The sequence below is a fragment of the Apodemus sylvaticus genome, chromosome 8 (genome assembly GCF_947179515.1).
Source record: "Apodemus sylvaticus chromosome 8, mApoSyl1.1, whole genome shotgun sequence".
Taxonomy (NCBI): Eukaryota; Metazoa; Chordata; class Mammalia; order Rodentia; family Muridae; genus Apodemus; species Apodemus sylvaticus.
The window spans coordinates 33,494,473-33,521,525 of NC_067479.1; positions in this window are offsets into that span (position 1 = coordinate 33,494,473).

Here is a 27,053-nt window from a genome sequence, read left to right on the forward strand (position 1 = left end):
TCAGGATGATATTGTCTACTTCCATCCATTAACCTGTCCCAATTTTTAGTAGCTGAATAGTATTGTACTGTGTAAATGAAGCACAGATTAATTTGTATCAATTCTCTGGTTAAGGAACAGCAGAGTTGCTTCCAATTTCAGTCTATCACAAATAAGGATGCTATGAACATATTTGAATAAATTGTTTTCGTGGGATGTTGTAGCATCTTTTGGGTATATGCTCAGGAGTGGCACAGCTGTGTAAACTTCATGTATTTTCCATTATTTTGTTTGATTTTTTAAAGAGGTTTATTCACTTTTCTTTTAGAGACTTCTCTAATCTCTAACCTTAAGTTGGCTTAAGGTCTTTTTTATGCTTCAGATGTTTTAGAATATTCAGGGATTACTTTAGTAGGATAGCTGGGCTCTGGCGGTGAAATACTGTTGCCTCTTGTCTTCGTACACTGGGGTGTAGTCATGTAAGGGCTGAATATATGTCTAGATATGATTTTGTGGACTGGTCTTTGTTGGATAGGTACTTTGTTCCTTGGTTTCTGCTTCATCTCGGGTCTTCTGGCCTTTGTGCTTGAGCAGAGGGTTTCCATGTGAGATAGGATCTGGACTTTTGTTGGTCAACTTGGTTTCTTGTTGAGCACAAGGTCTCTGCCTGTGTTGGGAGCAGGTGTTCTGGTTGTCTATAGGGCATCTGATCTAGCAACAAGTCTCTACCTAAGTTGTAGACTAGTGATTTGGCAAATAATATCCAAATAACCCAAATGCATTTTATCACTGCATCATATGGAATTTACAAATTTAATATTTTTCATAAAGTCATAACAGATTATAAAATAATTCATTAATCTCCACACTTTTTCTAAGATGACAAAGAGTTTATCATTTAGATAATGTACATGTTAGCAAATCAATTCTCTATCCTAATTGTCTTTTCCCATGATCAGTGAGTGTTTAAACACTTAACTGCTTCCTTCCATGCTTCAGTTAGGAAGCAAAACATACCACAAATTGAAGGCAGCAAAAAATTTGAGGATTCTTATATTACCCATGCCACTGATAATATATTATATATCTAAAACCAGTGTCATCTTCTGCAAATTATTTTGTGAATGTGTGCTTTCTTAAAGAACTGCTACTTCAGAATTTTTCTTTGCTCTCTAATAGAGACCCCCCATACCTAAATCACAGCAAATTATAAGGGCAATAAAAACTTAACATTGTCTTTTGTTTTAAACCTACCAACTGATGAAATTCAAGTTAGTAGACATTGTTGGCAACACATTGAATACTGAAACCTAATTGATGTCTTCTCAGCGAATTGTGACACACTCAAGTTCCCACAGGGATTTTAAGCACTGTGAAGAAAAGTCTAAAGTACTTCTGTGATTTAACACATCATTAGAATTCTCCAAAAAGACCCAAAGTTTTAGAAGGATAAAAATCAGTTTATATGAGAGATTCCTCCATCTATTTTTTTCCATTTTTTGTTGTTGTTTATAGTTGTATTATTACCTCTGAACTCATGTGTACTCACACCTCACGTAGCCATATCTCCATTCCTAATAAGTGACTTTGTCCATAGCAATACAAAAAAACTTTTTAATGTAATGGATTAGTTTACTTCAGAAGCACTTCTTTCTGTGATGATGCATTTTTCACACGTTTATCCTGATTAATAATTTAGTCAATGAACCATTCCTTCCATCACTAAACATAATACTGAGAACTACAGAAATCTAAATTTCTTACTACATTTTGTTATTCACCCTGATATTTGAAATACAAATTTGACTATCAAGAAAATCCCAAGTTGGTAGAAAATGAAAATCCTCTTGAGAATTTCACCTGCTGAGACTGGAGTTAAAAAAATATTTTCATCATTACTGGGATTTCTAAGAGGAAGAACCTAAATTTGATGAAGTTTGTAGTTTAGGAAAATGATGTAATCCATGCTTTTATCCTCTTCTCTTTAAGAATGAAATATGAGGAATATAACCAATTGTATTTTTTTCTTGTTCTGTTTTATTGCATATTTGAATATTGGTCTTACTTTATGGTCTTGGATAGTCTAGGAGGATATCCAGAGTAGGCTGGCCTCCAACTCAGAGATATGCCAGACTAACTCACTGGTATATGTATAAGATTAGAGCAAGATCCAGCCAGAGAATTCACTGCTATGGAGGAGAGTCATAGCTCTAAAACCCCATCCTTAGCTGAGAAACAATTAGTTCATTGTAGCTGCTGGACAGAGTCAGTTTTATTCAACAACATAGTCTGTGAAAGGCTACTCATGCTTCAATAGATGACTTTATACCTGTAAGCATGCTGGCAGCACTATATGGACTTCTTTGTTTAAAATAAACAAACAAATAAAGTATCTTGCTGTGACTCTAACTGTACTGGCTAGTTTTATGTGTCAATTTGACACAGGCTGGAGTTATCACAGAAAAAGGAGCTTCAGTTGGGGAAGTGCCTCCATAAGATCCAGCTGGGGAGCATTTTCTCAATTAGTGATCAAGTGGGGAGGGCCCCTTGTGGTTGGTACCACCTTTGGGCTGGTGCTCTTGGGGTCTATAAGAAAGCAAACTGAACAAGCCAGGGGAAACAAGCCAGTAAGAAACATCCCTCCATGGCCTCTGCATCAGCTCCTGCTTCTTGACCTGCTTGAGTTCCAGTCCTGACTTCCTTTAGTGATGAACTGCAATTTGGAACTGTAAGCTGAATAAACCCTTTCCTCCTCAACTTGCTTCTTGGTCATGATGTTTGTTCAGGAATAGAAACTCTGACTAAGACAAATTAGTACCAGCATAGTGGGGTATTCCTGTGACAACCTGACCATGTTTTGGGGAGGACTGTGGAAGAACTTTCGAACTTTGAGCTAGAAAAGCCATTAGGATATTAAGAGCTAGGTGGAAAGTTCTGTAGGAGCTTGGAAGACAATGTTAAGAATAGTGCAAAAGATGGAGGCCTGGCTTGTGAAATTTCAGAGGGAAGATTAAAGACTCTTACAGTGGCCATGTTTTGATTGTGATGATTCTGTGGTTTTGGTTAGCTGGGGCTGAAGAATCAGCTGTAAGTAACAAGATACCAGAACCACTAAAGCAAACTTTTATGTTACTGGGACTATTGATGCTGGTTAGCTTAGCGGTGATTAAGAAGAGATCAGCATCACTGAGATGAAATCTTCTTGGAAGTGTTTTCTGAGAGCACAGAGAGTGTGTTCCAGAGATAGCCACAGTTGCATTTTGTGCTGTGACTGGACTTGGTACTGTGTAAGAGTCACCCAGATGGTACTGGTTTTGAAGGCATGAAGAGCATGGGGTCATGAAGAGCAACTGAGGCTCTTGGCACAGTGGGAGGCCACAGAAGGCCATTGGTGAAGGTGCAACCTTAGTCGCAATTGATGGCCCAGGACTTGAAGGGGTCATGCATAGGAGCAGAGGCTTGTCACCCTGAAGAGAGCCTATGAGAGGCTATTGGTGAAGCATAATTACAGTGGAAAATAGCAGCATTTTGGAGATGCCAGTACCATGCGATGACCACCAAGAACAGCAGCAGCAGTGGAGTACAGGCAGCTGGAGCCTAGAAGACAAGCTGTGTGCTACAAAGAGCAGAGCTGGAGAAGTGACCCACGCCTTTGGAGGAGCCTGGAAGATTGTGAGTTGGATCCCAGACATTGAACCATTGGAGTTTGAGTTTTGCTTTTGGTTGTGACTGTGCCCTGATATGTTTCCCTCTTGAAGGAAGAAAGTATTTTAGTGGAGCCCACAGTTAATAGACTGAATTTTTAAAAGACTCTGAATTTTAAAGATATTGGACATTTTAAGGTGATTGAACTTTTAATGTGTAAAGATAGTGGGACTTTTAAAGTAATTTAGATCTTGGGGATGAATAAGAAAGTAAGGGTTGAGGATTAATAGTGATGTGTTTGTCAAGTTGACAAGGGGTCAATTGTATTGGCTAGTTTTATGTGTCAACTTGACACAGGCTGGAGTTATCACAAAGAAAGGAGCTTCAGTTGGGGAAGTGCGTCCATGAGATCCAGCTGGGGGGCATTTTCTCAATTAGTGATCAAGTGGGGAGGGCCCCTTGTGGATGGTACCACCTTTGGGCTGGTGCTCTTGGGGTCTATAAGAGAGCAGGCTGAGCAAGCCAGGGGAAGCAAGCCAGTAAGAAACATCCCTCCATGGCCTCTGCATCAGCTCCTGCTTCTTGACCTGCTTGAGTTCCAGTCCTGACTTCCTTTAGTGATGAACTGCAATTTGGAACTGTAAGCTGAATAAACCCTTTCCTCCCCAACTTGCTTCTTGGTCATGATGTTTAAAAGAAACTGGGGAAGAGCCTTGAGCATGTGGGTACAGGGAAAAATTTTCTTAACAGAACACCAATATTGTATTGGAATAGAAACTCTGACTAAGATAGTAACCAAAAAAGTGAAAGATCTGTATGAAAGGAACTTCAAGTCTTTGAAGAAAGAAACCGAAGAAGACCTCAGAAGATGGATAAATATTCCATGCTCTTGGGTTGGCAGTATTAATATAGTAAAAATGGCCATCTTTCCAAAGGCAATATACAGATTCAGTGCAATCCCTATCAAAATACCAGCTCAATTCTTCATAGAGTTAGAAAGAGCAATTCTCAAATTCATCTGGAATAACAAAAAACCCAGGAAAGCTAAAATTATTCTCAAAAATAAAAGAACTTCTAGAGGAATCATTATCCCCAAACTCAAGCAGTACTACAGAGCAATAGTGTTAAAAACTGCATAGTATTGGTACAGTGACAGGCAGATATATCAATGGAATAGAATTGAAGACCCAGAAATGAACCCACACAATTGGTCACTTGATCATTGACAAAGGAGCTACAACCATCCCCATCCAGTGGAAAAAAGATAGCCTTTTCATTAAATGGTGCTGGTTCAACTGGAGGTCAGTATACAGAAGAATGCAAATCGATCCATTCTTATCTCCTTGTACTAAGCTCAACTCCATGTGGATCATGGACCTCCACATAAAACAAGACACACTGAAACTAATAGAAAAGAAACTGAGGAAGAGCCTTGAGCATGTGGGTACAGGGAAAAATTTCCTTAACAGAACACCAATATCATATGCTGTAAGATCAAGAATTGACAAATGGGACCTCATAAAATTACAAAGTTCCTGTAAGGCAAAGGTCATTGTCAAAAGGACAAAACAGCAACCAAGAAATTGGGAAAAGATCTTTACCAACCGTACATCAGAGGGCTAATATCCAAGATATACTTAGAACTCAAGAAAGTAGACTCCAAAGAGCCAAATAAGCCTATTAAAATGGGGTACAGAGCTAAACAAAGAATTTTCACTTGAGGAATATTGAATGACTGAGAAGCACCCAAAGAAATGTTCAATATCCTTAGTCATCATGGAAATGCAAGTCAAAATAATCCTGAGTTTCACCTCACACCAGTCAGAAAGGCTAAGATCAAAAACTCAGGAGAAAACAGGAGTTGGCGGGGTTGTGGAAAAAGAGGAACACTCTTTTACTGCTGGTGGGGTTTCAAGCTGGTACAACCACTCTGGAAATCAATCTGGCGGTTCCTCAAAAAACTGGGCATGATACTACTGGTTGACCCTGCTATACCACTCCTGGACATATACCCAGAGGATTCCCCAGCATGTAATAAGGACACATGCTCCACTATGTTCATAGCAGCCCTATTTATAATAGCCAGAAGCTGGAAAGAACCCAGATGTCCCTCAATGGAGAAATGGATATAGAACATGTGGTGTATTTACAGTATGAAATACTACTCTGCCCTTAAAAACAATGAATTCATGCAATTCTTAGGCAAGTGGGTGGAAGTGGAGAATGTCATCCTGAGTGAGGTGACCCAATCCCAAAAGAACATACATGGTATGTACTCACTGATAAGCAGATATTAGCCCAGAAGCTAAGAATATCCAAGAAAGAATTCACATATCAAATGATGACCAAAAAGAAGGAAGAAGAGGCCCCTTGTCCTGTAAAAGTTCCGTGAAGCAATTTAGGGGAATACCAGGACAAGGAAATGGCAAGGGGTTGACTGGGGAACATGGGAAGGGAAGAGGGCTTATGGGACTTTCAGGGAAGGGGAATCCAGGAAAGGTGATATCATTTGAAATGTAAATAAAAATATATCTGAAAAAAAACAATTTTCAATGGAACACTCCAAAATATTTCTATAGTGTCTGTACAAGTTTGCATTCCCACCAGAAGTGGAAGAGTGTTGTGTGTGTTCCCCATCCTCACGAGCATGAGCAGTCAGTTGTATTATTAATTTTAACCATTCTGACAGGTGATTGAGACAATCTCAAAGTAGTTTTCAGCTGTATTTCTCTGGTGCTTAAAGGTATTGCACATTTCTTTAAGAGTTTCTCAGATATTGTGGTTTTTTTTAATGAGAATTCTTTTTAGATCTGTACCCTATTTTTGATTTGAATTATTTACTTTATTGATATCTAATTTCTTATGCTCTTATATTTTTGTATGTTAGCATTTTGTCAGATAAAGTGTTGGTAAAAAAATTTCTTTTCCCATTCTGTAGGCACCTGTTTTGTCCCTCGCCTTATGAAAGTTTTTCAGTTTCATGAGCTCCAACTTACTGACTTTAGTCATTGACTTTAGTGGGTATACTATAGTTGTTATATTCAGAAATTTGTTTCCTGTGCCTGTGTGCTCAAGTCTATTTCTCGCATTTACTTCTTGAAAGTCAGGGTGTCTTGTTTAAAGTTGAACACTCTGATCTTCTTGGACTTGAGGTTTGTGAAGGGTGCTAAATATGGATAAAATATTTTCATTCTTCTACATGAAAATATCTAGTTAGAGCACCACCATTTGATGACACTGCTGTCTTTTTTCCAATATGTATGTCTGGATTCTTTATCAAAAGTCATAGTTTTCATAGGCATATGGATTTATGACTGGTTCTTCAATTTCATTCCATTGATCATTTTGTTTTTTTTTTTTAATTTCTTTTTTTTATTCGATATAATTTATTTACATTTCAAATGATTTCCCCTTTTCTAGCCCCCCACTCCCCGAAAGTCCCTTAAGTCCCCTTCTCTTTCCCTGTCCTCCCACCCACCCCTTCCCACTTCCCTGTTCTGGTTTTGCCGAATACTGTTTCACTGAGTCTCTCCAGAACCAGGGGCCAGTCCTCCTTTCTCCTTGTACCTCATTTGATGTGTGGATTATGTTTTGGGTATTCCAGTTTTCTAGGTTAATAACCACTTATTAGTGAGTACATACCATGATTCACCTTTTGAGTCTGGGTTACCTCACTTAGTATGATGTTCTCTAGCTCCATCCATTTGCCTAAGAATTTCATGAATTCATTGTTTCTAATGGCTGAATAGTACTCCATTGTGTAGATATACCACATTTTTTGTATCCACTCTTCTGTTGAGGGATGCCTGGCTTCTTTCCAGCATCTGGCAATTATAAATAGAGCTGCTATGAACATAGTAGAGCATGTATCCTTATTGCATGGTGGGGAATCCTCTGGGTATATGCCCAGGAGTGGTATAGCAGAATCTTCTGGAAGTGAGGTGCCCAGTTTTCGGAGGAACCGCCAGACTGATTTCCAGAGTAGTTGTACCAATTTGCAACCCCACCAGCAGTGGAGGAGTGTTCCTCTTTCTCCACACCCTCTCCAACACCTGCTGTCTCCTGAATTTTTAATCTTAGCCATTCTGACTGGTGTAAGATGAAATCTCAGGGTTGTTTTGATTTGCATTTCCCTAATGACTAATGAAGTTGAGCATTTTTTAAGATGCTTCTCCGCCATCCGAAGTTCTTCTGGTGTGAATTCTTTGTTTAACTCTGTAGCCCATTTTTTAATAGGGTTGTTCGGTTTTCTGGAGTCTAACTTCTTGAGTTCTTTATATATATTGGATATTAGCCCTCTATCTGATGTAGGATTGGTGAAGATCATTTTGTTTTTTAATGTGGATTTAATTGATGTATGTCTGTACTACAACAGAGCTTGAAGTTAAAGATGGTAATATCTCAAGAAGTTGTGTAATTGTTTGAGATTGCTTTAGCTATCCTGATTTGTTTAATTTTGTTTTGTTTCAGTTCGTTTTTGTTATTTTTGTTTTATTTTGTTTATTTCTATATGGCAGTAAGAATTGTCGTTTCAAGTTCTGTAATGTATTGAGTTTTCAGGTTATTGTGAATGGTGTTATTGCTCTCATTTTTTTCTGTCTGTTTGTCATGTCTATATAAGAGGATTGCTGTTCTTTTGACTTAATTTTGAATCAAGCCACTTTGCCAAAGCTGTTTATCAATGGTAGGTCTTTCCTAATGATTGTATTCAGTCATATATATATATGTATGTATACTATTATGTGGTCTGCAAAGAAAGATGCTTTGATGTCTTCCTTTCTAATTTCTATCACCTTGATATCCTTCAGTTGACATATCGCTCTTCCTAAAACATTGTGTATGATATATACTGAATCTACATGGAAAGAGTGGACAGCTTTGTTTTATTTCTGATTTTAATGGAATTGGTTTGGGTTTTATTCTAACGAATTTTATGTTGGTTATTAACTTGCTGTATGCTGCCTTTATTATATTTAGTGTTGTTTTTGTATCCTTATGATTATCATATATTTATCATGAAGGGATATTGGGGTTTTGTTAAAGGCTTTATTTGCTTCTATGGGGATGAACAAGAAAGTTTTTTCTTTAGGTTGGATTAAATGATAGATTACATTGAAAGATTTTTACATGTTGATCCATCCCTACTTTTATGGGATGGAACTTTCTTATTCATGGTAGACAATCATTTTGATGTGTTCTTGCATTTGGTTGTAATTATTTTATTGAGTGTTTTTGCATGTATGTTCATAAGGGACATGGGTCTGAAATTTACTTTTGGTGAATTTTCATGTGGTTTGGGTTGCAATATAGCTCTGGTCTCATAAAATGTACTAGGCAATGCTACTTCTGTTTCTGTTTTGTGGGATAATTTGAGGAGTATTGGCATTAACTACTCTTTTAACATCTGATAGAATCTTGTTCTAAACTTTTCTGTCCCTGGGATTTTTTTTTGTTGTTGTTGGTGATATTGTTGATAGACATTTAATGAATGTTTCTATTAAACTAGAGCTATCTATCTATCTGTCTATCTATCTATCTATCTATCTATCTATCTATCTATCTATCTATCTATCTATCTATCAATCTGTCTACCTACCTACCTACCTAACCATCTATTATCTATATACACTGTGTTCTTATGTATTGTATTTGGAGTAATTGATGGTAGTAATAAGTGGTATGTAATTATACTAGCTGTGTTCTTTATGGAAATTTGTTGTCCTTCCCCATCTCTTTAGATTGATTCTTCTGAAGTCTATTTTGTTTGATATTAAAATGAGTACAAAAATTTTCTTCTTAGGTACATTTTGTTGTTATAGCTTTTTATACTCTTTATTCTAAGATAATGATTCCCATGAAGAAGGAAGAAGAGGGCCTGATCCAGGAAAGGCTTGATCCAGCATTGTAGGGGAGTACCAGGACAGAGAAAAAGAGGGGAAATGATAGGAGAATGGATGGAGAGAAGAGGACTTATGGGACATATGGGGAAGGGGGAACTGGGAAGGGGGGAAAGCATTTTGAATGTAAACAAAGAATATAGAAAATAAAAAATATATAAAAGAAAGAAAGAAAAAAAGCTAGCAATAGTACCTTGAAGAGGAGAAGTGATATAGTTCTTCTGGGAACTTCTATGATATCTTTCTTAGCATTTCTTGTCTGAGAACCTCTAGCACTTGATCATTTTTCAAACTGTGGGCCATTTTGAGAACATGATGATGATGATTCACTTTCTCTCTCTCTCTCTCTCTCTCTCTCTCTCTCTCTCTCTCTCTCTCTCTCTCTCTCTCTCCTCTCTTCTTTCTGTTTTTAAACGAATTCACCTTATATCCTGATTACTGACTCACTCCTGGTTACCACCTCCCACAATCCTTCCCTCCATTCTCATCTCCCCTTCTCCTCTGTGTGGGTTGGTGCCTTCCTGGGTATTCCCACTGACATTGGCAGTCAAGTCTATGTGAGCATAGGCACATCCTCTCCCACTGAGGCCTTTCTCACTTAGGTCCAGCTAGAAGAACATATCCCACATATAGGAAATGGCTATTTTCAGATTTAACATTTATTTTGACAAGTGTATCCATTTCTTCTATAATACCTTCAATTTTGGTGAATCTTGCCTCTGTCATTCCCATATGTTTTCCTAAATATTTCTAAGATTCCTTCAGTTTGTGTTTTCTTCATTGCTTTTATTTCCATTGTCAGCTCTTGAACAGTTTTATTGTTTCCTGAAGCTTTATTTATTTATTTGTATATTTCTTGGAGTTCTTTGAGGGATATATTCATTTCATTTCTTTTCTTTCTCTCTTTCTCAATCTCTCTCTCAACCTCTCTCTCTCAATCTCTCTCTCATCTCTCTCTCTCATCTCAGGGATTCAGAGGAGGCATGGACAGGGTAGAGGAGGATCTGCCACTGGTGTGCTGTTACTGTCCTATGGACAACTCTGAAAATTGTGTCTGGAGTTATGGAGATACTAGGGAATATCTGTAGGCAGCCCTCCTGGTCTTCTAATAGGTATGGCCTATCATTGAACAACGGTGTCTACCCAAGCAAAATCAGTGGATCTCAATGAACTGGAATGATGAGACAGGAAAGAAAAGCCAGGTTGTGGGACATGGTCTGTGAGGTCCATAGAAGTCATGGGCAGGCAAGGAAAAAATGCTGTAGTTCAGGTGCACTGCTCTGAGAATTGGATCTGGAGTAACAGAAAAAGTAATGAGTGACCACTTAGAAATTGATAGGGTTCTTCCTTAGAAAATTAGGAATCACATTTTTTGTATCCATTCCTCCGTTGAAGGACACCTGGGTTCTTTCCAGCTTCTGGCTACTACAAATAGGGCTGCTATGAACATAGTGGAGCATGTGTCCTTATTGCATGCTGACGAATCCTCTGGATATATGCCCAGGAGTGGTATAACCGGGTCCTCAGGAAGTGTCATGCCCAGTTTTCTGAGGAACTGCCAGACTGATTTCCAAAGTGGTTGTACCATCTTGCAATCCCACCAGCAGTGGAGAAGTGTTCCTCTTTCTCCACATCCTCACCAACACCTGCTGTCTCCTGAGTTTTTGACCTTAGCCATTCTGACTGGTGTGAGGTGAAGTCTCGGGGTTGTTTTGATTTGCATTTCCCTAATGATTAATGATGTTGAACATTTCTTAAGTGTTTCTCAGCTCTTCGAAGTTCTTCATGTGAAAATTACAGAATGGAGTACTATTCAGCCATTAGAAACAATGAATTCATGAAATTCTTAGACAAATGGATAGAGCTGGAGAACATCATACTAAGAGAGGTAACCCAGTCTCAAAAGATCAATCATGGTATGCACTCACTGATAAGTGGATATTAGCCTAGAAACTTTGAATACCCAAGACATAATCCACATATTAAATGATGTCCAAAAAGAATGAAGGAGTGACCCCTGGTTCCGGAAAGACTCAGTGCAAGAGTATAGGGGAATTCCAGAACAGGGAAGCGGGAAGCGGTAGATGGAGGAATAGGGGGAGGGAAGAGGGCTTATGGGACTTGCAGGGAGTGGGGACCCAGAAAAGCAGAAATTATTTGAAATGTAAAGTAAAAATATATCAATAAAAAAAAAGAAAATTGAAAATCAATGCACTTCAAGAAGCAGGTACATCACTATTAACTATATACCCTAAAGGATACTCCATATGACTATAAGAAACTTGCTGAATTATGCTCTTTGTGGATTTATTCATAATAACAAGAACCTGGAAACAACCTAGATGTCCTTCAGCTGAAGAATGCATAAAAAGATGTGGTACATCTTTATACCATAGATTATTACTCAGCTGTGTGTTTTTTAAATAACATTGTGAAATTCTGAGTTATACCATACATATGGTATATTTCTATCATAGATTATTACTCGGCTGTGTGTGTATTTTTTTTTAATAACATTGTGAAATCATAGACCCAGCGGGAGTGGCTAGCTAATGTTTTGTTTAACTTGAAGTCAATGTCATACATTGCCTGCATGGCCAGGAAAAGGTGATTGGATAGTCCAGAGACATAGGATAGAACCAAACAAACTGGCAAAAAAAAAAAAAAATCAGTAAAATGATTACCAATGATATCCTTCTATCTTCCTACAACCCTACCTTGTCAGTTATCATCAGAAAAATTTCCCTGGCAGCAGATGGGAGAAAGGTCAGAGATACACAGTAATATATTATTTGGAGAGAGTCTAAATTGGAGATTTGCATTTGGTTCATCCCAAAGATGTGGGAATCCTGCAGAAGAGGAAGAGTAGATTTTAAGACTCAGGGGAGTTTAATATCAGAAACCAAGGCCCACCGAATCAATTAATGAGTACTCACATGGGCTAACATAGACTGACGCACCAAGCAAGGAGGGGGTCTGTACCAGGTCCTCTGCATGTATATATGCATATGTGTATATAAGCATATGTGTATGTACTCTCTCTTTCTCTCTCTCTCTCTCTCTCTCTCTCTCTCTCTCTCTCTCTCTCTCTCTCACACACACACACACACACACACACACACAGAGTGGAATGTTTCTCTGATTCTCAAGACTGCTTTGAGACTCTTTTCTTCCTATTGGGTTCCCTGTCCAGCTTTTATATTAGGATTATTTACATTGTCTTATTATATCTTGTTTTGTCTGGTTTGTCTGCTATCTTATGAATGCTTGCTTTTTTCTGAAGAGGAAAAAAGAGGGTGTACATAAAGCAGAAAGAGGAGGTGGGGTGTAGGGGGGAAATGGAGAGAGGGAAACCGTGGTTGGAATGTATTTTATGAGAGTAGAATTTGTTTTTCAATTAAGAGAAAAAAACAAAAACATATAAAATTGAGAGAGTAGAGTAGTAAAGGGAGGTCATCAAAATACATCATATATGTGTGTATGAATGTCTCAAGCAAATACATGAAAAATAGTGAGATAGGATCTTGGCATATCAACCCACACCCATAATCCCAGTTACTGAGGAGACTGAATTAGATTTACCATAATTTTGTTATGATTGCCAGGCTTCATAGCAAAGTCTAAGCCAGTATGATCTTGGTCTTTTCTCAAAAGCTGCCTTGCGATGTTTGTAGGGGCTGTTTAGAGAGTAGAATAGTTACAAGAAATGATATTAAAGGAAGTCAGACCCTGAATTATATTAGGAGTTCAGAAGGAAAAGATTTTAAAATCTACTGAGGTTAGGTTTTAAAAAAACAAGTGCAAAATAGATTTTCAACTATTGTGAAATATTTTTAAAGATGGATAATTAATTCAGGTGTTCAACAGCAAATTGGAGTCTAATAAGGAATATAGACATGAAGAGATTCTCAGAAGGGCTACGGATATAGCTAGATTTTAGAGTGTTTGCCTAGTGTAAGGGAAGCTCTAGGCTCCATTGCCAGAAGTGCATAAATGGGGCATGATGATTCAAAGAGAGACACTGAGATATACAAGCTGAAGACAACGTTGAACATTCGTGTTGGACTTTTACTAATTTATTTTACTTTCAGTTTATAGTGTTGTTGTTTTTAGTAAAACAGTCTTTAGACTCTGCTCTGATCTGAAATTTTATTTATAGAGCTTTGGGAAATAGAGAAAAAGAAAAAATATAAAGCATAGAGAAGAGAACTGTTGTCACACAAAAGGCAGTCACCAAACTAAATGGAACAAGCTCATAAAAATAGTGCATTCCAGTGCAGAGCACAGAGAGAGATGTGAACCTGAAAATAGGTACCTCTCAGCTAGAGTATAGTTCAGGAGCAGTTTTCCTCTAAGATTTTAATTTGTTTGTTTGCTTTGCTTTTGCTATTATAGGACATGTTCATTGAAGAACTTGGGATTTTTCTATGTGTAATAGCTATATCATATCCAGAGGCCAGTCCTTTAGAGCTGTCTTTTTCATTCTATACCTTTCACCTATTTTTTTAATGTCCCATATTATCTAATGTATTCTGAGGTGCAAACAAATATAAACTCAGATTATCTATGCTTGCTCACATGAGAACTCCAGAAATTGAAGAGGTTAAAACAAATCCCATGGAAGGATGGGTTTCAGAGTGGCTCTAAATGTGTCATCTGTGGCTGAGAAGTTTTTGACAGTAAATAGCTACTAGGGAAAGAAAGGCTTTTAAGGTGTTGCCATGGGTAAGTTACCTATGACGCCAAAAAAGAACCCACAATCATATGAGAATATTGGCAGCAGTAATTAGACATAGCAGAGTAAGGCAACGGTATGAGTGAGTTAGAGACATAGCCAGTGATAAATGTGACCAAGCTACATTGTATATACTTTGGAACTTCTTCATTGCTACTTTGATTGAATTTTTTAAAAAAATCCAAGTTCGAATGTGCAGCTGCTTTTATTTAAATTTAAAAAAACAAAAATCCTCCAAACTGAACTCACAATTACTCACCTCCTCCCGTAACTCTTAATAACTGACTCTTTTACAAGTCCCGGAATTACCCTTCATCTTCCCTCCTCTAGATGAGTTCACCAGGCTTGGAGTCTCTATTTCCTAATTCTTTTCTACTTTCCGTCTCCACCTCACTACCCCCTTTTCACACTTTTATATATGAATTTAATTCTCACTTGCTTTTATGGTGACTCCATGTTTCTGTCCCACTGAACACATTTCTATTGTATGGTCATGGTTAAAAAGTCTGAGAGCTTTGGAAGATATTTAGGTTAGGTGTTAGTGTACCTACAAAGGTTGGGAGTTGGGGCGACTTTGGCAAAGGGAAGCGAGATAAACCAAGAAGAAGTTGGAAGAACACTAAAGGGGATAGCAGTGTTCAATAGATCTGAAAAACACATCCATTATTAGAATGAGAAGATTACCGTGTTAATCAAATGCTCTGTAATTGAACTTAAGACCTGCTCAACAATCTTGAAATCATGACTGGCACTACATAACTACCCAGTCTTAGTGAAGTCACTTTTATTAGAGGAATGTCTATAATCAATAACTTACTAAATTGACATAACACCTATAAGAAATCACTCAACATTTGTTCTTATGCTCAGAGACAAATGTAGAACTCACCCCTCATTAAGGAAATTTTTATTTGTAATAGACAGATACAACTACAGAAACTCAACACCAATTAAAATGTAGAGTTGTGTAGCCCAATCTTGATAGTGTACAAATCACTCCTCTACCTAATGTTGGAGAAAATTTCTATAGAGAAGAGAGAAAAATTGTAAGAGCTAGATGATCAGAAAATTTGCTGTAGGTCTTTCTGATGGTCAGTCCTGAAGACCTACATTAACTCAAAAGGTTATGTTTAACAATATATAAAACACACACAAACACACACACACACACATACACACACACACACACACATACACACACCCCCCAAAAAACCCAAAATGACTAGGTATACATAATACACACACATGTGTGCACCCGTGTGCACACACAAAAATCTGACAGAGAGAGAGAGAGAGAGAGAGAGAGAGAGAACCTTAAAAAATTAAGAGGATGATGAGGAGAACAAGGAAGAGAACGAGGAGGAGGCAGAGGAAGACAAACAAGATGCTTTTTTTGCTGTGTCCCTAAGGAAAGTCTGTTGGCTCACATAGCCAGGACTACAAAACACCACTATATCACCGTGGAGGCAAGCTAATTCCCAGCCTATAGGACTAAGGAAAGAATTAGTGTATAATCGTTGCCTTGGCATTTTCTACAGCATCCCAGAGTAAGAGATCGCTATTCCTCATTTAATCCTAAACTTTTTGCCTCCTCTCTTATTTTGTTCCATTTTTAATTATTCTCTGCTCTCCTTTATGTTTGCCGTTCTACAAAACAAACTATATTAACTGTTTCTTAGTAGTGATTTGATGCCCTAAGTTCCAATTCTGTGCCACTGTCTTGCTTTGTTCTTTGCCGTCCTATATTACCCAATTCACAATAACAATGCAGTGAAGTAGATGTTTCGGTGACCCAGCTGTAGACAGTGCCTTTCAGCAGAAAAGAAACGCTAACAACTGGTGTTAGATTGATTACACAGTAAGTCAAAATTCCAACTCCTACATACTGTGGAGTCTACCTACTCCACAGATCTTACAGTGATTACCTGTGAAATTTCTTCTACTAATTACTTGTCTGTCCCCTGTCTCAGTTCTGCTTACCAGTTTATATGCCAGGACATAGGATATCTGTCTCTGAAACCAACTCATCTAACCAATTTTCTACTACTCTCCAAAGTTCATTATGAGTGTCACTTCCAGCAAGAAATCAACAATCATCTACTCCCACACACATAACTCTTCTATGATAATTAGTTTCCTGTGACTTTGCTTGTCTCTTCTATTACTTGTCTCTTACCACATTGGCTCTTATTGGCTTTTTTTCCTGGCATTTCAATGCCTTTTAAATTTTGAGTCTGGAAACTGGGCTTTTCATGCTATACTTTTTATTGAATGAATTTTATTGAAATTGGGTTTTATGCAAAAACTGCCTTTTTTTCTTAATTGTAGAATCCATAATTTTGTAATCCTATCTGTTCCCAGTTACCACAGTTACTGAAAGCTCAATATTCCCCATGTTTTTCCTCTTCTAAGGACTGCTTCAACAGTACAGAGCATGATCTGCTTTTTTACATTTTAAATAACAGGGGGATATTTTTTGGGAGCCTACTTTGCCTAAGCCTCCAGGCTTCAGCATGTGGAACTTACAGAAAATTTCATTCTACTATTAAACTTCGGAATGCAATTTTCAAAGTGCAAACAGAATCCAGGAGTTATATTTAGTTTCTAAATTGGCATTTAGTTGGAGCATAGTATTGAAAATTGTCTTTCAATTTCCTGTTAGCTTGTCAGCTGGTATGTGTTCAATGACTTCAAGAGATAATATCTGCTACCAGAGTAGCCTAAATACCTCAGAAATGATCTGTGACTGGTAGAATTAAATTCTGTATAGAGCAGGTGTCTTCTTATATAACAATGATCATAAAATCCTGTTCATTTATACTATAACTACAATAAGAAAAATCATGACTTTTTTATTCTTAGGAAATAAAGAGGCTAACAAAGGGCTTTGGGGTTGTGGTATATTAATAGATAACAATATATTCATTTACTCTATCTAAATGGTAATTATATATTTTATGGGTTCAATCAAAAGACTGAAGAAACCTAGTCAGTAACAATACCAGAATCATGTAGTTTTTCATTTGTCACTAATTAAAACATCTTAGTTAGGCATAAGAAAGTCTGCTTAAATAAAGACAAATTTCAGCTGTTAAATTTCATACCTGTTAAAAAAAAAAACGGTATGTACTTCAAATTTTCCTAGAAGGTCTCAACCTTTCCTAGAAGGTCTCTATATAATATAATATTATAAAGATCAAATGTCTATGAATCTTTGAATAAATAACTAACAAAAATACTAAAACTTGTATACCTATGTAGTTTGTTTTGTTATGTTCTTCAGTGGTGGTAGAGTAACATCTCAGTCACTCTTTCTGAAATTTTATTCATAACGTCTTTAGTCTTTGCTATGTACTTTTCTCTTCCAAAAAAAAGATCATATTTGTGCTAAGATAAATAAAAGGTACATAGACAAGTAACAATACTAGTATTAATAAGAATAAACATAAATTCAGATTTCATGATATCTCTTCTGAAAAATACTCATAGAACCAAAAATTTTCTTTTAAATTCAATATGTAAGTAACTTATGCTAACTTATATTAATTAATTAATATCATTTGAACATCATAGTCCTGTGAATATTAAAGATGTTTCTCTAGTGTGATCATAACAACGCATAGAGATTATCTGTCTCCAAATATCTTGATATTGCTCAGGAATTGGGAGAGTTTTTAGAGGACACAATTGAATGCTTAAGAGACACTGGCATTTGTATCATTTCATTATTTTGAAATTTAAACTGTTTTCTCTGTATATTTCTCTCTCTTATTTTTGGATTTCATATTCTTTCTTTTTTTATTCTATATATTCTTTATTTTCATTTTAAATGATTTCCCCTTTCCTGGATCCCCCCTCCCCAAAAGTCCCATAAGTCCTCTTTCCTCCCCCTGTTCCCCAAATCAACCCCTTCCTACTTCCCTGTCCTGGCTTTCCCCTACACTGCAGCACTGAGCCTTTCCAGAACCAGGGGCCCCTCCTTCCTTCTTCTTGGCCATCATTTGATACGTGAATTGTTTCTTGGGTATTCCAAGCTTCTGGGCTTATATCCACTTATCAGTGTGAGTTCATATCATGTGTGTTCTTTTGTGATTGGGTCACCTCACTTAGGATGACATTCTCCAATTCCAACCACTTTCCTAAGAATTTCATGAATTCACTTGAAAGAGTAATAGTGGTTTCTTTATTCTAATCATATATAGGTTTGACTTATTGTAGCTACTGAAATCCATTAAATTATATTTATGTTGTATTTATTAATTACATTTATTTTATATTATTTTTAGCTGTATTCAAGTTATCTTCCTTTCTGGAGAATTCTTATGTGCTAAAGTAACATTTTTTGAACTATCATATACAATTAATCTTTTACTTAGTGTTGTCAAAATGAAGGAACCAGGAGGAAAGAGTTAAATATTATCATCTTTAAATGTGTATGATAACTTTAAAGACACTGTTCATCATAGGGGAACTGAGGAATATGCTATAAAATTATATATATATTAGATTTCTGAATATAAATTTGAAAATTTGAATGTTATAACTGGTTAAGGCTAATTTCCCAGAAATGTGATGAAAAATTGTACATGTATAAGATTACTTGTTTATGAAATAGAAAATGTAATAGACAATTGGTTTTTTATTAAACTTCTAAAATGTGGTTCACTTTATAGCACATTTTAAGCTGGCATTATAAAATGCGTGATTATCTATTTACTTAGTAATTGAATTAAATTTCTTCAAGCAAAAGTGATGACGATAGCTGGTTCATTCAAGCAGTGTATCCAAGTTGAGTTTTATGTGACTTAATGTTGTTCATTAGCTGTGTGTGTTACAAAGACATTAGGGAATTGCTAGAAAATACACAAATATCTCAGGGCTTCACCTACCTTAGTCAAATAGACAAAAACATCCAATTCTTTGGGAATTTAACTTGAGTGCAGGTGGAGAGAAAGAACAGGGCAGGAGGATGTGGTAGATAACAGAAATTTTTGAAAAGAAACTGGGAATTCTAGATGCATTTCAAGCAATACCATCAATTTTCAATAGTCTTTGTTGCTTTGCAGACATTGAAGATAACATTGAAAACAACAGATATTTTGGATGCATGACTTGAAAGACTAAAGTAAAATCTGACACAGAGAAAAGCCTCCTCCCTTGAGGAATAACTGCAGAAATATCATAAAATACTATGCATTCTGCTAGAGGTCAGGGGACAAAGAAAAAGAATAATAAATTGTACTGCCCCTCAGATGTAAAGCCTATAAAACATTGCACCAAACCGAACTGTAAGATATGAAAGTGACGTGTATATGTTAGAAAAATCTGACAGCTCTATATTTCATATTCTTAAAGGGTTGCTGCCACAACATCATTATTTTTAGTTAATATTTATTCTCTTTCATTTATAAATTGATTCTTTGTTTATGGATGCTTTGCCTCTATATATGTTTATAGCTCATGTGTTGTGACCACAGAGTGCAGGAGGTGCACTGAAACTGAAGTTCCTGTATTCTGAGCCACCAGGAGTGTTTAGGGAATGGAACTCAGTTTTTTTTTTTTTTTTTTTTTTGGAAGAAAAGTGAGTAATCTTACCCATCGATCCATCTGTCTATTCACCTATTAATTCTTTTTTTTTTTAACATATATTGTTCTCTCTTAACACCTGCTGTTAGTTTTGTTAATCAATGACATTTTAATGAATTATGAGTAATTTATTGGAGCTGAGGATATGGCTCAGCATGTAAGCACATACAATTCTCTTTCAGGGGATTTGGACACAGTTACCAGCACCCAGGTCAGGCAGCTAACAACATCCATCTCCAAGAGATGTGACAAGTCTCTCTAACTTCCACAGAAAATAGACTACTGGAAATATATTTTAATGGAAGCAAATATAGCTTTGTGCTGGTGAATTTTCCATTGAAAAGTACTCCAAGATATTTAGGTTATCTTCTCTAAAATTAACAAAAATTGTGGTGGGAAAAGAGACCAAAGAAAAAAATTAAAACAAAACCAAACAAAAAACAACGGTAACAATAATAACAACAACAAGAAAAACAAGAGCAAATATGTGAACGTAACTTTAAGGAGTTAATAACTGCAGCAGTATGTAATTGTAGAATGAGGATATAGGGATTTGGGCAAATTGGTAGCGAAAGCAATTCTTGAGCTAAATTAAAGGAAGATGCAGTCAATTGATCTGTTTTATATATTTTAAAAGCCAGACTCACATATTAGTGGTACAACTGGGGAGTAGGTGATGGATGTTGGTGTTTTATCCAGAAAGATCCTATTGAACGCAACAACAATGGACTGACTACATTCACATTTATAGGACAGATGGTGCAATCAGTAAAACCCGTGTTAACAAAAGCAAGAGGAAGGAACATGAAGTGATGCCCTGTGAGCCTACGAAAAGGAGAACTGAGAAATAAAATGCACTCTAGACTGCTACACATCTCAATATGACTATTTTTACAATGTTTTCCTTGGTCAATTCAATAAATCTAAAAATGCTTTTGAACATAATAAATATTCTTAAATATATGTTTCTTAAATATATGTGTCTCATCTTTCTAGCTTACCACAGAAAGGACCTCTCTGTCCCTTTCTCCTCCTCTTCTTCATCTTTCTCCCTTTCTACCCTACCAGTGTCATTCTTGAAAATTCTAGCCTTCTCTACTATATTTGGGGAAGAGATGTCAAATTGTTTTTTTTCTTTCTTCCACCAATTGTATAAATTCTGGACAAAGCTATGATTTTCACCAAACAGCAAATCATATGATCCTCTTGGAGTACTGATCCTACCCTAATAAGAAAACCTTCATGGACCAGAGCCCCATGGCTCAATTTTCAGATTTCTTTCCTAGACACCAAGTTACCTGCTCACATGTTAACAATGCCACTGCCAGAGCTTCTAATTTTTTTCCATGTTAGTTCACTAGTCAAAAACCACAGAACTATTTGTAACCAACTGAGGGCATCCATGGGAATGAATCCACTTAGATGTATAGTTAGAAGACACGTGATGAAGTTTGGCTCCCTTGTCAAACTTCTCAGCACATTATGCAAGAGAAAGAGACACCGAGGAACATCTTGCAGATGATCTCTACTTGCCTTCTACACTCCAACAAAAAAGTCGGAGAAGCCCAAGATCTTCAAAGTTGGCTTTACAGATCAATATGAGTTCTTTCTCAAAGTAGGCAGCTGTTTTGTATTTTATCTACATTTAGTTTGATATATAAATGTACATACTTAAGTGGTTCATATATAAACAGCCTTACCATCACTGCTATGAGAAGACTGCATATCTTCAAGGGGGAAATATAAAATAAGTTGCAATTACAGTTAATTTTGTTACAAATTAATTTGAATAATGCATTATGTTTGAATAATGGATCTATGTTGGAAAGCACTAAGCCTTTGATTTTATGTACTAATTTCATTGTAGTTTTTCTTCATGTAGACAGGAAGAAAAATCATGTCAAGTTTTATCTGTTCTTACTCTTTTCATTAATTTCTGTATAGTGTATTCTAATCCTAACCAGACACAGGACCAATGCATTGTTAGCCAATATGTTGACCTTGAAAGTGAATCACTGATATTTTAAAAGGATTCTTAAGTAATTTGATTTTTTCCCATCTACTTCTTTGCTAATTAACCTATTTATTGTGTTCTCTTTACAAAAAGAGATAGTTTTTGCCAATTGTCTTTTTCTTTTCATTTTGCACAACTTTGTGTTTTTAAAAATATTTTTAGATGTTAGAATAATATCAGAATTATATGTAATCTTTACTTGGGAAAAGATAATTTTACAATTTTAAGCCCTTTTATTTTAATAAGATTTTTAACTTTCCAAGTTATCTCATGTTTATCCATTTTATGAGGGAATCAGCAGTGTTAGAGAATTATTCAGTTTGAGTTATTTAACATCTGTATGGATTAAGTCGACAGTTATGATATAATTAATGCCTCCTTATTCGTTGGCACATGGAGATTTGAATAATTTACATTTTGATCATCATCCCTACCCTTCAATACATACACTTGTGGCTCCTTACAAAAATTACCAAATTATTTAGAAATAGTCTATAAATCTTTTTTAGAGTATGGTTATTTAAGTAATTGCTCAAAATAAATACTTATACAAAACCGTTTTGGCAAAAAATGGCAGTGAAATTCAAAGCATCCAAATGTGGAAATCAAGAGAAGAACAAAACAATGTGAGTTTTATTCCTGGTTTTCTTTCTTACTAAAGTTGTGACCAGAAACAGGTTTTCTGCTTTCTCTTAGGGACAGTTTCTTAACTTGATATAATGTGGCTTCACTTAGTACTTGTATAGAATTGACTCTTAAAATGGCAAACAAAATGCATAGCATATAAAAGGTCTTTACAAATAATTTCCTCCTCATTTTTATTCCTCTGAACAAGAACAAAGAAAAATGATAACTAAATGGTTGTTTTGTGATTGGGTATCTACTGGTTAGTAGTATTTGTTGTTTCATATGCTAGTGAATATTAAGTTTTCAAGTCATAATATGCAAACATATCATTTAATATATGTGAAATAATAAATATTTTAAAAACTTCCTTGTGGTATTTTTTGTTTGAAATGTCTCATGTAATGTCTGAGTTATTCATAGCCATTTAAAGTATTGTTAGGGATGTAATATATCTAAATGCAACAGAAACTATTCATGGATGTCTTCAAATATTTTAACCAATTAACTGAATAGTGAAATGGAAAGTAGAGTATTTTATGAAAACAAATGTTCTATATGCATATATGCACATAATCATTCTTAGACATGTAAACTCACTTATGTAGTGATAAATATACAAATGCACATTCATACATTTATATTTACACATACATTTGTATTCCAATTACTTAAAAAAAAAGTTGAAGATGTTTTATGTTGGTCATAATATATCTATGTTTTCTAGTGTATTCCAGAGACCCAATGGAGAAAAGAAGAAAGTGTCCCTGCAGGACTAGTCACCAAGAATAATTGGCATTACTTGGGTCATTCTGTCAACAATTTCATTTTTAGACAGCATAACGCCTTTCATATCTTCTCTTTGTCCTGAGGACATAGAAAAACATTCGTCATGTTAGTGTCAAGGAGAACCTTTTTTGAGAACTCGAGGCTTGAACATAACCATATCAGGAAGGTAGTTTGGACTGCGTGGGCATAAATGTCAGTGCATGGCCTGAGGGAACTGCCTGAGCATCTCAGACTCCTTGTGCTCAGCTCTTTGGTTTCACAGAAATGGCTCTTATTTAATTCTTCTACAACTATCACAGGCTTTGATTATAAACCTCTGAAGTCCTTTGCAGAGTTGCCTGAGCCCAGACTGTAGAGTGAGTAGTTGCTGTTCAGTGCTGAGGAGAGGACCTTGACAGCAGTTAGCAAGATGAAGAGTCACTGTACAGAAAATTAAGAAATAGAGAATGAGCCAGACTTAAACATAATTAATGTTAGGTATTTTTTATGCAAGTGTTAAAGAAAAAATGACATGTCAAATGGTAAACATGTTCCTAATTCTAGTGTATGTTTCCATTCTATGGTGAACTCTGTTATCATTCTATAACATCTACATTAAGCATATACCGATATTGAAATTCTATCGCTTGTGTGTTTCCTCCTGAGAATGCTGATGCAGATGGCCAGTAAGGAAAGTAAATGCAGAATCTTGGATAAAGTTTCATAACAAGGAGAAAGCTTTATCTCTTCATACTAACAACACACTCCTGTCCATTTTAGGAAAATATAGAAGATTACAGAATATTCTCATATAGGGAGAGGTTAGGGAAAATGACCATAAAACCAAAGACTTCATGAATGCAGAAGTCTGAATTTGTAGATTTGTGACTTTTGTCTCATTTCTGTAGTTAACTAATTTTCAGTGTCCTTTGTGGAATTATTGATAAAAGAATGTCCCATTACATTGAGATATATGAAAGGTAATGCATATGAAGTCTTCAGCATAATAAATTCTCAAAATCTCCATAATTTTGATAATCATAATATTTTATTTAATTCATAGATGAAACTGTATATATATATGTACACACACAAATGAACACACACACATATATGTATGTGTATGTGTATATATATATATATATATATACACACACACACACACACAGGAATTTGTGTAGGTTTTGAGTAAATTTTGAAAGTTTATTAAAATAGCTAAAGTGGGGATAGAGTTTTAAATTCATTTTTCAAGTAGAGGTTTTGCTGCCAACGTATAGCAGTCCATTCTGTATTAATTACTGTTCTCATTTTTGGAGAAGTAGTGGTAACAGCTTTACTTCAGCAAGAAAACAATACCATTCTGAATAGGAGGGTTCTCAGATCTGTGAGTCTTCTGAATGGTCTCTGCATTGGGTGTTTATAGTTCCTCTGAGTCTTCTGCTTTCCCATTAGATATGTTTAGATTCCCACCCCACAGCCTCTTCTCTCCTATTTCTTCTAGCAATTTCTGCTATTTCTCTTTAACATTGTAGTTATACTAGATACCTCTTAATATTGTATTGAGTAGTTCTTCATATAAATTTTGTTTCTATTGTTTCTCTATGTTCCATTGCTATGAAAATGATCACATTCTATTTTTTTATTTTGCACTCCAATGCTAAAATTTTTTTTATTGTTTGTTTGTGCTTTCATCATTGTTTTGGAAAAATATTAAACAGCAAGAAATTCATTATGTAATGAATCTCATCATATAAAAGTATGAGAAAATGTATATATTCACAACTTCTTGAACATAAATAATTGATATAGATGCATAAACATGTAAAATTCTTCTGTTTCAATCATACTGTTCAGGCTCTTAGAGATTGTTTAATCCACATTCATTGAATAGTTAATTATTATAGAATCTTATGCAGAGCTTTCTATTAATATGAATATTAATTCAGTCTAATATTTCTCAAAGACAAACAAAGTGTTATAACTTGAATAATTATTAAAATGTATGTTATGTCTACCGTGGCACACTGGTTAAAAAAAGAAATAGCAGTTATTTTCCTATGTCCATATACTTGCAATATGATATTTTTGATACTCTCAATAAGGAAAATATAATGTTACATCTGCGATAGACTTGGCACTAGTTTTAAAATTAGAATGTTTACATATGTGTACTTCCTATCTTTCATGATCTTGATATTACCCAGTGATTAGGCTTACTCTAAACTGATGAATTATGAATAAGTTTACTAAGGCAGGCACACAATCCAATAGTCAATCAATCACTACAACATTAAGTTCCCCAAGTAAACCATCAGATGCTAACAAGTACTGAAGCAAAGCCAAATTGTATTAGCAATACCTGGATCATAGTAACAAAGTTTCTGGTGCATCAGAAAATGCAAAATAAGCAACAAAATATGTTATATATATATTTTGGTACAACTTATTATATTATAGCATAGAACTATTATACCAACATATTTGTATGAAATTAATTATTATAGCACATGAATACTCATTTATAAATTTTCAATAACTATATTTATATAGTTTTACAAACACATGTACATATGTTTTATGTATAAACATACAAACATGTGTTCATTCATATAATTTGAAGAGAAGAGATTGAAAAACACATTATTTTAATCTCCCACAGAGATAATGATAAACTGTAATTCTGACTTTAATTTCATACTCATTGTGCTATTGTAAATCTTTCTTCCATGTTATTATTGGTATTTTTACCCCTCATTATACAGTGCTAGCTGGCCCAGAACTCAATATGTAGAGCAGGTTTAACTTGATCTCACAGAGATTTTTCAGCTTTTTCCTGGAGTGCTGGGATAAGTGTGTGCTACCATACCCAGGCAACATAGTCTTAAAAGTAGCTATCTCCAATTGATGTGTCAAGGGCAACAAATAATATAAAAATAAAGGAATGCCAAATCTGTATGGAAGCTTCATGAATCAGAGCCAAATTTCTTATAGTTAAACTATTAATATTTCTTGAGAACATAGTAAACTTTAGCAAAACAAGATGTATATGCTAACCTTGTCAAATTGTTCTGTAAAGGTTTATGTAAACCATCCCCCTATTCTCAGCACTCCAACATTGATTTATAATATTTTATTTTAAATATATAATTAAAGTATCAAATATTTGTATATAAATAAAATCTAAATTTATGGGCCCTGTGGGAAGCTTAATTCTTAGTGTTTTCCTTTTGTTTCAGGTTTTATTCATGAAATGCAGCAGATAGTTAATGTTTCTGGGTTTGTAAAAATGAAACATCATGGAGAACAAAAAAAAATCTCTGAATAAAACATGAGGTATTAAACAAAATGAGAACCACAATTCTTCAACAACAGAAAACAGAATTACTATGTGACCTGTAAGTACCTTTCCTGGATATTGACAAAAATAAATAAAATTAGAATCTTGAAAGGTTATTAGTAACTATAGCAAATACATGAAAACAACCTATGTATGCTTTACTGTATGACTGGATAAAAAGTTGTGAATAATAATCGTATTATTCATCTACAAAAGGAGAGAGGTTACTGTTTTTCTAACCTATAAATATATCTAGAGGACATTGTGCTGTTCACAATTAACTAGTGTCAGATAGTAAACTACTGAATAATTTCATCTACATATGAATTCTTTAAATGGTAAGTACAAAGAAATATTATGTGGAATGATAGTTCCAGCTCTGTCAAACCAGTAAGTCCATTCTACTTGAACTGTGGACTTAGTAGATTGCTAAATACATGGAGGTAAAGGTAAGTGTTCTGGTTTCTG